Below are 10,089 nucleotides of genomic sequence, written 5' to 3'. Positions count from 1 at the left end.
AAAGGTAGAAGAAGTAAGGAAATAACAAAGGAGTGAAAAAAAATTAATGAAGCAGAGACTAGAAAACAATAGAAAAGATCAAGAAAACTAACAGCTGTTTTTTTTAAAAAAGCTAAACAAATTTGACAGAGAAGGCTCAAAAATAAATCAGAAACAAAAGAGGTGACATTACAACTAATAATACAGAAAAAATAAAGATCATAAGAAACTACTATGAATAATTATATGTTAACAAATTAGGTAACCTAGAAGAAATGGATAAATTGTTAGAAACATAGAATGTATGACCAAACCTATGACATAGAATATATGACTGACTCACGAAGAAAAAGAAAATGTGAACAGACTAATAACAAGGAGATTAGAGCAGTAATAAAAAACCTCCCAAAAAAGAAAAGCCCATATCCAGATGGCTTCACTGGTAAATACTACAAAATATTTAAAGAAGAGTTAATGCCAGTCCTTCTCAAACTCTTTCAAAAATTGAAGAGGAGAGAACACTTTTAGGCTCACAAATTTTATGATTGTTTCTTCTATTTCTGTGAATAATGCCATTGGAATTTTGATAGAGGTTTAAAATCTATAGATCACTTTGGGTAGTATGGACATTTTAAAAATATCAATTGTGAGGCCTTCTTTACTCTCATACTAAAGCCAGGTAAGGACACTACAAGAAAGGAAAATTACCATTCAATATCCATTATAAACACGGATTTTTAAATCCTCAACTAAACTCTACCACACTGTATTCAAAGCACATTTAAAGGATTATACACAAAAATCAAGTGGGATTTATTCCTGGGATGTAAGTTTGGCTTAACATTCACAAATCAATAAATGTGATAACGTCACACTAACAAAATGAAGGATTAAAATCATATGATGATCTCAATGCAGAAAAACATTTGACAAAATTCAATGTCCTTTTATGATAACAACTTTCAAGAAATTTGGTGTAGAAGGAATGCTCCTCAACATAATAAAAGCTACCTATGACAAGTACAGCTAACATCACATTTAATGATGAAAAGCTGGACGGTTTTTCTTTTCAGGAACGATACAAGAATGATCACACTCACATCTTTTATTCAGCATGGCACTGAGAGTCCTTGCCAGAGCAATTAGACAAGACAAAGAAATGAAAGCCATCCAAATCAGAAAGGAAGAAGCAAAATTGTCAGCAGATGACATGATCTTATATATAGAAAACCCTGAAGATACATCAAAAAACTGTTAGAACTAATCAACAAATCCAGCCACGTTTCAGGATGCAAAATCAACATACAAAAGTCAGTTGCATTAATATACTAACAAACTATCTGAAAAGGGAATTTAAAAACTATTTCATTTACAATAACATCAAAACAATAAACTACTTAGGAATACATTTAAAGAAGGAGGTAAAAGACCCGCACACTTCAACATATGAGACATTGTTCAAAGAAATTTTAAAAGGCACAAGTAAGTGGAAAGATATCCTGCATTCAGGGATCAGAATTGATATTTTTAAAATGTCCATCTACCCAAAGTGATCTATAGGTCTTAAACTTCTATCAAAATTCCAATGGCATTATTCACAGAAATAGAAGAAACAATCATAAAATTTGTATAAAACCACCAAAGACCCAACTAGCCAGTGAAATTTTGAGAAAGAACAAAGCCATGAGCATCACACATGCTGATTACAAATGATATTATAAAGCTATAGCAATCAAAGCAGCATGGTACTGGCATAAAAACAGACACATAGACCAATGAAACAGAACAGAGAGCCCAGAAATGAACCCCCACATATATGGCCAACTAACCCTTTAACGAGGGCACCAAGAATATGCAATGGGTAAAGAATAGTCTTTTTAGGGGCAGCCGGATGGTTCAGTTGGTTAGAGCGCGAGCTCTTAGTGGGGTTGCTGTTTCAATTCCCACATGGGCCAGTGAGCTGCACCCTCCACAACTAGATTGAAGACAACTAGATGGAAGACAAGGAGCTGCTGCAGCTCTGGGGGGGGGGGGGGGGGCGCGGCCTGGTGGGCTGGGTGGCCTGGTGGGCTGCGCTCCCTGCAACTAAAGATTGAAAATGGCGACTGGACTTGGGGCTGAGCTGCGCCTCCACAACTAGATTGAAGGACAACGACTTGACTTGGAGCTGATGGGCCCTGGAGAAACACACTGTTCCCCAACATTCCCCAATTAAAAAAAAAGTCTTTCTAGTAATTGGTATTGGAAAATTGATAACCACATGCAAAAGAATGAAATTGGACCCATACACAACAATTAACTTGAAAAAGATTAAAGACTTTAATGTAAGACCTGGCACATAAAACTCCTAGAAGAAAACATAGGGGAAAGCTCCTTGACATTGGTCTTAGCAATGACTTCTTTTTTTTATATATATATACCAAAAGCATGGTCAATAAAAGCAAAAATAAATTAGTGGGACTACATCAAACTAAAAAGTTTCTGCACAGCAAAGAAAACAATCAGAAAAATGAAAAGGCAACTTATGGAATTGGAGAAAATATTTCCAAATGATGTTTGTGTCTGATAACAGCTTACTATCCAAAACATAAGAATCTCATACAATTCAATACCATGTTTCCCCGAAAATAAGACCAGGTCTTATATTAATTTTTGCTCCAAAAGATGCGTTAGGGCTTATGTTCAGGGGATGTCATCCTGAAAAATCATGTTAGGACTTATTTTCTGGTTAGGTCTTATTTTCGGGGAAACACCGTAGCAGAAAAACAACTGAATTTTAAAATGGGCAAAGGACCTGAATAGGCTTTTCTCCAAAAAATACATACAAATGGCCAACAGGTGTATGAAAAAAGGTGTTCATTGTCACTAATCACCAGAAAAATGTAAATCAAAACCACAAGGAGCTATCACCTCACATCTGTTAGAATGGTTGGTTTGTTGGTTTCAACAAGACAGGCGAGAACAAGTGTTGGATGTGGAGAAAAGGGAACCCTTGAGCACTTTTGTGGGAATTGATACAGCCACCTGGGAATCACCTGGGAAGGTTAAAAAATTACTGATGCCTGGGGTCTAACCCTGAGATTCTTGACTAAGGGCAGTCTAGTTATCGGGATTTCCCTTCAAAGAGTCCTGGGATTCTGATAGGAAGCCAAGTTGAGAAGCAGTGCCTTAGAAGACTGGATGGTGTGATTTAAATCTTATGTTGTGAATCACTCTAAGGGATAACCTCACCTTTCCTTTGACTCTGTTTAGTCTTAGTCCTTTACTTATACCCATATCTTTGTTAGAAAAAAAATATGTTCCATTTGTGATGATACTGGTAGAGCTGAGTATGGGTGGCATCTATTATAAAACAAGTCTACCTTGTCAGATGTGCAAAAGCTTTCACTGTTGTTCTCAAATTAAAAAAAATTTTTTTTGAAAAAAATAATTGGTACAGCCATATGGAAAACTGTATGGAGGTTCCTCAAGAAATTAAAAATAGAACTACCGTAAGATCCAGCAATCCCATTTCTGGGTATATATCTAAAGGAAATAAAACCAGTATCTTGAGATATCTGCCCTCCCATGTTCATCGCAGTATTATTCACAATAGCCAAGACATGACAACAACCTAAGTGTGCATCCATGGATGAATAAAGATAATTTTGTACAGTATGTACCCATAACAATGATTTTGTCAACGATTGGCCACATATACCACGGTGGTCCCATAAGTGTATAACGGAGCTGAAAATTTTTTCTCACCAACTGACAGTGTAGCCATCGTAATGTCATAGCACACCATATTACTCATGAGTTCGTGGTAATGCTCGTGTAAACAAACCTAGAGTGCTGCCAGTCATATAAAAGTATAGCACATACAGTTACAGTAATATGCTATACCATCTAGGTTTCTGTAGTATACTCTATGATGTTTGCACAATGAAAAAATCGCCTAAGGAGGCATTTCTCAGAATGTATCCCTGTCATTAAGTGGTGCATGACTGTATATATACAGTGGAATGTTACTCAGCCATCAAAAGAAGGAAATCCTGCCATTTGCAACAACATGGATGAAACTGGGGGACATTATGCTAAGTGAGATAAGTCAGACAGAGAAAGACAAATACTGTATGACCTCACTTCCATGTGAAATGTAAAATCTTGAATTCATAAAACCCAGAATATAATGGTGGTTGCCAGTGGCTGGAGGTGGAGGAAATAGGGAGAGTTTGATCAAAGGGTACAAAATTGCAGCAGTAAGATGAGTAAGTTCTGGGGACGTAACGTGCAGCCTGGTGACTATAGTTAATAACACTGTATCATAGACTTGAAATCAGCTAAGAGAAGATCTTCAGTGTCCTCACCACAAATATAAATTTTAAAAGGTAGCTATGAGAAGTGATGGATGTATTCACTAACTTGATGGTCGTAATCATTATATAACATATGTTAAATCATCATGTTATACACCTTCAAAATCATGTTGTAGAACCTTAATATATATAATTTTTGTCAATCATACCTCAATAAAACTGAGGGGAAAAAGAAGTGAGTTGTTTAATCTTTATATATTTTGGAATTTCCCAGTTTGTTTTCTGTTATTTATTTCTAGTTTAATTCCACTGTGGTTTAAGAGTATACTTTATATTATTTCTATTCTCTACATTTTTATGGCCCAGAATGTGGTCTATCTTGGTGAATGTTGCACGTGAATTTAAGAGGAACATATATTCTGCTGTTGTGAATGAAGTATTCTTTAAATGCCAATAGATCCAGTTGATTGTTAGTGCTGTTCGGTTTAACTATATCCTTAACTGATTTTCTGCCTGCGGGGTCTATCAATTACTGACAGAGGGGTGTTGAAGTGTATTTTATATAATTCCATTTTGTCTCCTTTCTTGACATATCAATTTTACTTCTTTTTAATTTTTTTCAGTGTTTTCCCTACAGTTTGCAATATACATTTACAACAAATCTAAGCCCGCTTTCAAATACCTCTACCATTTCACAATTCCCCCCTCCCTTCCCTTAGAACATTGCTGCCATTCGTTTCATTTATCCATATGCTATAATCACCCAGTATGTTGTTGTAATCATTCCTGTGAAGGGTTATCTATTTTATCGATTAAAAATAGTAAAGTAAATATTTATTTTATCTACATTTATTCCCTCTCTAATGCTCTCCTTATCTTTATGTAGATTTAAGTTTCTGACCTGTATCATTTTCCCTCTCTCTAAAGAACTTCATTTAACATTTATTTTTATTGAGATATAATTGATATATAACATTGTGTAAGTTTAAGGTGTACACATGTTGATTTGGTATGTTTACATATTGTAATCGAATTCCAGGTAATGCTAACTAACACCTCCAGCACGTCTCATAGTTATCATGTCTTTTCTGTGGTGAGAACGTTTAAGATCTAGTTTCTTAGAAAGAATTTTCAGTTTGAATTATATAACACAGTATTGTTAACTGCGATCACAATGCTGGCATTAAATCTCCAGAACTTACTCATCTTAACGGCAATTTGTACTCTTGGAGCAACATCTCCCCAAATCTGCTACTGTTTGGTGTTTTCCAAGCTTCCTGAATCAGTGGTTTGGGGTCTGACACAAAGTTGGGGGAAACTCGGTCATGATTGTGTCAAATATTTCTTCTGTTTCTTTTTTTCTTCTCTTCCTGATATTCCCATTGTGTGTATGTTACACCCTTTACAGTTGTCCTATAATCCTTGGAGATTCTGTTCTGTGAGGGAATTTTACTGTGAGAACTGGTCAAGCTCCTGCAGGTAAATTGCACAATATCTTGGAGTCCCTCTCTAGAGCCTCCAGCCATTCATTCATTGTATTTCAGGTCTTCCTACCTCAGCACTGGTTCCTGCAGCCGTTTCTGCTCCTAGGTCTCTGTTCAGGTAAGCTGCTGCTCCCTGTATTCGCCTGTCTGTGGGGACAGAGCCCCAGAGAGCAGTTTCCAGGCTCTCGGCCTCTCATGGAAAGGTGCGGGCTCAGGTAGTAAATGGCCATCAATTGTTATTGGATGGCCATCAGCTGTGGCTAGTTGGCCGTCAGCTGTAACCAGTGAGCCATTGCCCACTAATATAAGTGCCGTGGCTACACTAGCAGGAAATAGGGGCTAGCAAGAAGATGGTGGCTGAGCTAGCAAGAGCGGATTGAAGCTAGCACGGCGGATTGCAGCCAGCAAGTGAGGTTGGTTGGCAGAGACAAGTGGACAACAGGTTGCGGATAGTGTGGCTCCTGCTTCCTGTGTCTCCAACCCAGCCGCCAGCAAGACTATAGTGGTATGACTCCCCTACCTATGGCTCCGTGGGTGTTCCTTTTTGGCCTCACCATACCTGGGTTCTTATGTGGGGAGCAGGACCAGAGACCCCGCAGGCCGCCCCGCATGACACTGTCTCTCCAATTTTGGGAGCAGCTGTTTGCTCTGTTACCTCCCCTTTCTTATGGATCCAAGAAGAGTTGTTGCTTTTCAGTCTATTCAGTTTTGTACTTGTGAAGACAGAGACTGGTGATTTCTAAGCTCCTTATGTGCAAAACCAGTAAGACTTGGGGCCGGTTGAATCCTTGAGAGTTTGGCTAGTTTGAATTTCAGAGCGTTGTTGGCCTGTTTTATTTTCCCAGAGGATTAAGGGTGGTAAAGATAGTAACATTGTAGACTATGAAGTGAATTCCTCTATCACAAGAGAGGAACAAAGGGATCCCCATGTGAGGAAAATTCTGGTAGCAACTTATCTACAGTTGAGGCAGTAGCCTGTTTGCAGAGAAAAGCTTCTAACCATCCTGAAAACAAGAATGTGCATTTCCTTCTTTTTTGTGTGTGTATAAAAAGGGGAGAGGGAAGTGAGTACTTGGAGAGTCCACAAGCAGGAGAAGAGGATACAGAGGTTTTCAGATTGAAATGCAGACATGGAGGGTGAGTCCCAATTAGGGTGATCTGTGTGGTTTCTTAGTCCTGGCATATAAGGCAGAGCAATAGTGAAAAAGCTAGGGATCCAGTTCCAAGAAGAGCCAAATAATCCTAGAAACCATCAGAGTTGTCTTTCAGTCTCAGGGAATGGGTAATTGGTGATGGTATTAATACATTTAGGGGACAAAGTCTTCTCTTCGAGGGTGATAACATGTCCTAGATAATTCTCTTGAGGGGGTCAAATAATTGCACTTTGTTTTTAGAAACTGTATGACCATTGTGGGCAAAAGCTTGGAGCAAATGAGTTGTCAAAATCAGGTGAGCAGAGAAGGTGATCTGCATATTAGATAAGGAAAGAGTGGCAGGGAAAGGTTAAATTGCTCAGGTTGGCATTTAGGGTCCTACAGAAATAATTAGGGGCCTTGACAAACCCCTGAGGCGTGGCAGTCCATGTGCATTGTTGGTTTTTCCATGTGATGGCAAAAAAGACACTGTAAGTCAGGGTGAAGGGGTGTACTGGGGGAAAAGCAAAGCAGAACATAAATTGACTGTGAAGTGAGTGATGTTGGATGGGATATGGGCCAGAATGATACTGGGGTTAGGAATTCGAGGTAACCTGAGTTTAACTATTTCATTGCTTGCAAACGTTGGACTAACCAATATTCCTTGCCATTCAGATTCTTTACTGTGGGGGGAGAGGCCAGAGTATTACAGGATGTGTCAATCAGGCCTTGAATCATAGGTTGAAAAGTTTGGAGGGCTTCTAAATTTTAAATATGTTATGGTAATCTTGGGAGTGACATGGAAGGGTCTAGTTCTACTTCGAGAGCTTTGGCCGCCCAGGTTTGGCTTATGTCAGTGGAGTGAGCAGCCCAGAGGGAGTCAGGTGTTTTAGTTAACACAGTTTGTACTTCAGTGTTCGGGGTGCTTTCCAGGAGCAAGAAAAGTCTGTTGGTCAATGAGAATCATAAAAGGGCAAAGGCACATAGGTGTGGAATCAGGGACTTCAGGGGTGAGGCACTTGGGAGAGCAAAAATATTGATATCCTACTGGAAAGTAAATGTCTGCCCAGAAAGACGACTGGGATGGAGGAGCTAAGCAGAAAGCTATGCTGTGTAGTGAGAAGTATCAGTGAGGCAAAGAGAGAGTTAGAGAAAGGCAAGTCGTGTAGTAGATTAAGTCCCACGGCAGGTATAGTATGTGTACTCCAAGGGAAGGAAATAAAAGGTATTTGTATTAGTTTTCAAGGGCTGACATGGTACTTTGTTCCGTACCGCAGATGTGGTGGCTTCAACAAAAGAAATTTATAATCCCACACTTGTGGAGGCAAGAAGTCCAAGATCAAGATGCTAGTTCCTTCCAAAGACTCTGAGGGAAAGCTCTGTTCTAGGCCTTTCTCCTTGGCTTGTAGATGTCCATCTTCTCTCTATGTCTCTCCACATCATCCCCCTTCTATGCATGTCCTAGTTTCCCCCATTTTGTAAGGACACTAGTCATATTGGATTAGGGCCCACCCTCATGAACTCACTGTAAACTTGGTTGCCTCTGTAAAAACCCTGTCTTCAAATAAGGTCACATTTTGAGTTACTAGGGCTTTGGACTTCAATATATGAATTCTGGAGGAATAATTGTATTAATGGTGAAATTGTTGCCCTTGTGCTCACCAGGATGTTGGTGGGATGTCCATTGATGGCAATGATTATTCCCCCTTGCATTAAGAGTTAGTTGTTCACCAAAAAAGGAGAGTTTCTCCGAGGAAAGTCCTAAACGATGGCTTTTCAGCCTTTTTTTAAAAGATTTTTTTTAACTTAAAAACCAAAATTTATTTAAGTGTGTTTTTCCAAGACCCATAAGGTCCAGGCCAAGTAGTTGTGATCGAGCCAGCAACCTTGTTGTTAAGAGCACTGCACTCTAACCAACTGAGCTAACAGCCTGCCTTGGTTTTTGGTCTCTTGTTCACTTTTGCATTTTGAGGCCAGTTAATAGCAAGGCTTATGTGCCTTTTCAGTATCTGTAATAATCTCAGTTTTGGAGGGAGCAGGTTATCTATCCTGGCATGTTTCCTTCAAATTACGTTGTAGTCTTGAGTTTGCATTGTTTTGATTTGGCCTTTTCTGCAACAGAGTCCTTCTGATGTTCAGCTAATGTACGTGTTTCAGAGAGAGAGCGAGATCACCTCACTAATTTACAATATGCTTTGAATAATATCTGTAATTTCTGGTTATAGCCTTAACGAAGCTAGTGACCAAGGTGGGAAGGTTTCAGTCCTTTAGAGTGACACCAGAGTAGTCCTTCCGAACATTTTCTAAACTATGTCCATAGTTAAAGACAGATTGATCTCTTCGTATTTTGCAATCTCGTTTCTTTGACCAATCAGTTTTTGAAGGAAGTGGGAATGAATTCTAAAAATGGTTTTAGCCTGTATGTAAGCCTTGGGGGTGTTCTGATTTATTTGATTGATTGTTCGCTTGAACAGTGGCCCATATGGCTTTTCAAACAATAAAGTGGCATCTCTGGGAGCCACTAGTGGTAGCACAAGTTGTTATAAATCATGGGTCCCAAGAGACTATACCCTGAGGATAGGTCTGAATTGATTACTAGATTCTTCCCTATTTTTATGGTGGTCCAGAAAGACTTTAATAATAACATGTAAATCTGAGCCATATTAAGGATTAAAGAACACTTGCTTAGGGTCCTGCCTGAGACTATGGACTTATGATAAAAGAGACAGTCGTTAAGAGACTGTACAGTTTGAGATAGACTGGAGACATTTTATTTTTCAGCCTCCTCATACCAACCAAAATAAGCTGACCATTGGTGAGCCAAGATCTTAGAGTCCCAAGATTTGAGGGCACCTCGTAGGTAGACAGGCTTAGGGAAATTCCAAGTGACCCAAAGGGGGCTATTGGAGTTGTAAGTTGTCGTTAGTAAAATCCTGCCATTTTTGGAGGTAACGATCTGAATTTTCACCTTAGTGATGAAGCATATAATTGGTGGGAATTTGGAAGACCATTGAGAAATGGATTGAGAGTGTCCCATAATACTAAGGTTAAACAACAGCTAGCAACAAAACCAAACCTAGAGATGGCTGGAGGCAGTTCCTTACAAAACTAAACATAGTCTTACCTAGCATCCAGCAATCACACTCCTTGATATTTACCGAAATGAGTTAAAAACTTATGTCCATGAAAACAGCC

This window comes from Rhinolophus sinicus, chromosome 16, assembly GCF_057876585.1.
Source record: "Rhinolophus sinicus isolate RSI-liver-muscle chromosome 16, RSI-T2T, whole genome shotgun sequence".
Lineage (NCBI taxonomy): Eukaryota > Metazoa > Chordata > Mammalia > Chiroptera > Rhinolophidae > Rhinolophus > Rhinolophus sinicus.
The sequence above is the reverse complement of the archived record's forward strand: the minus strand, read 5'-3'. Positions refer to the sequence as shown.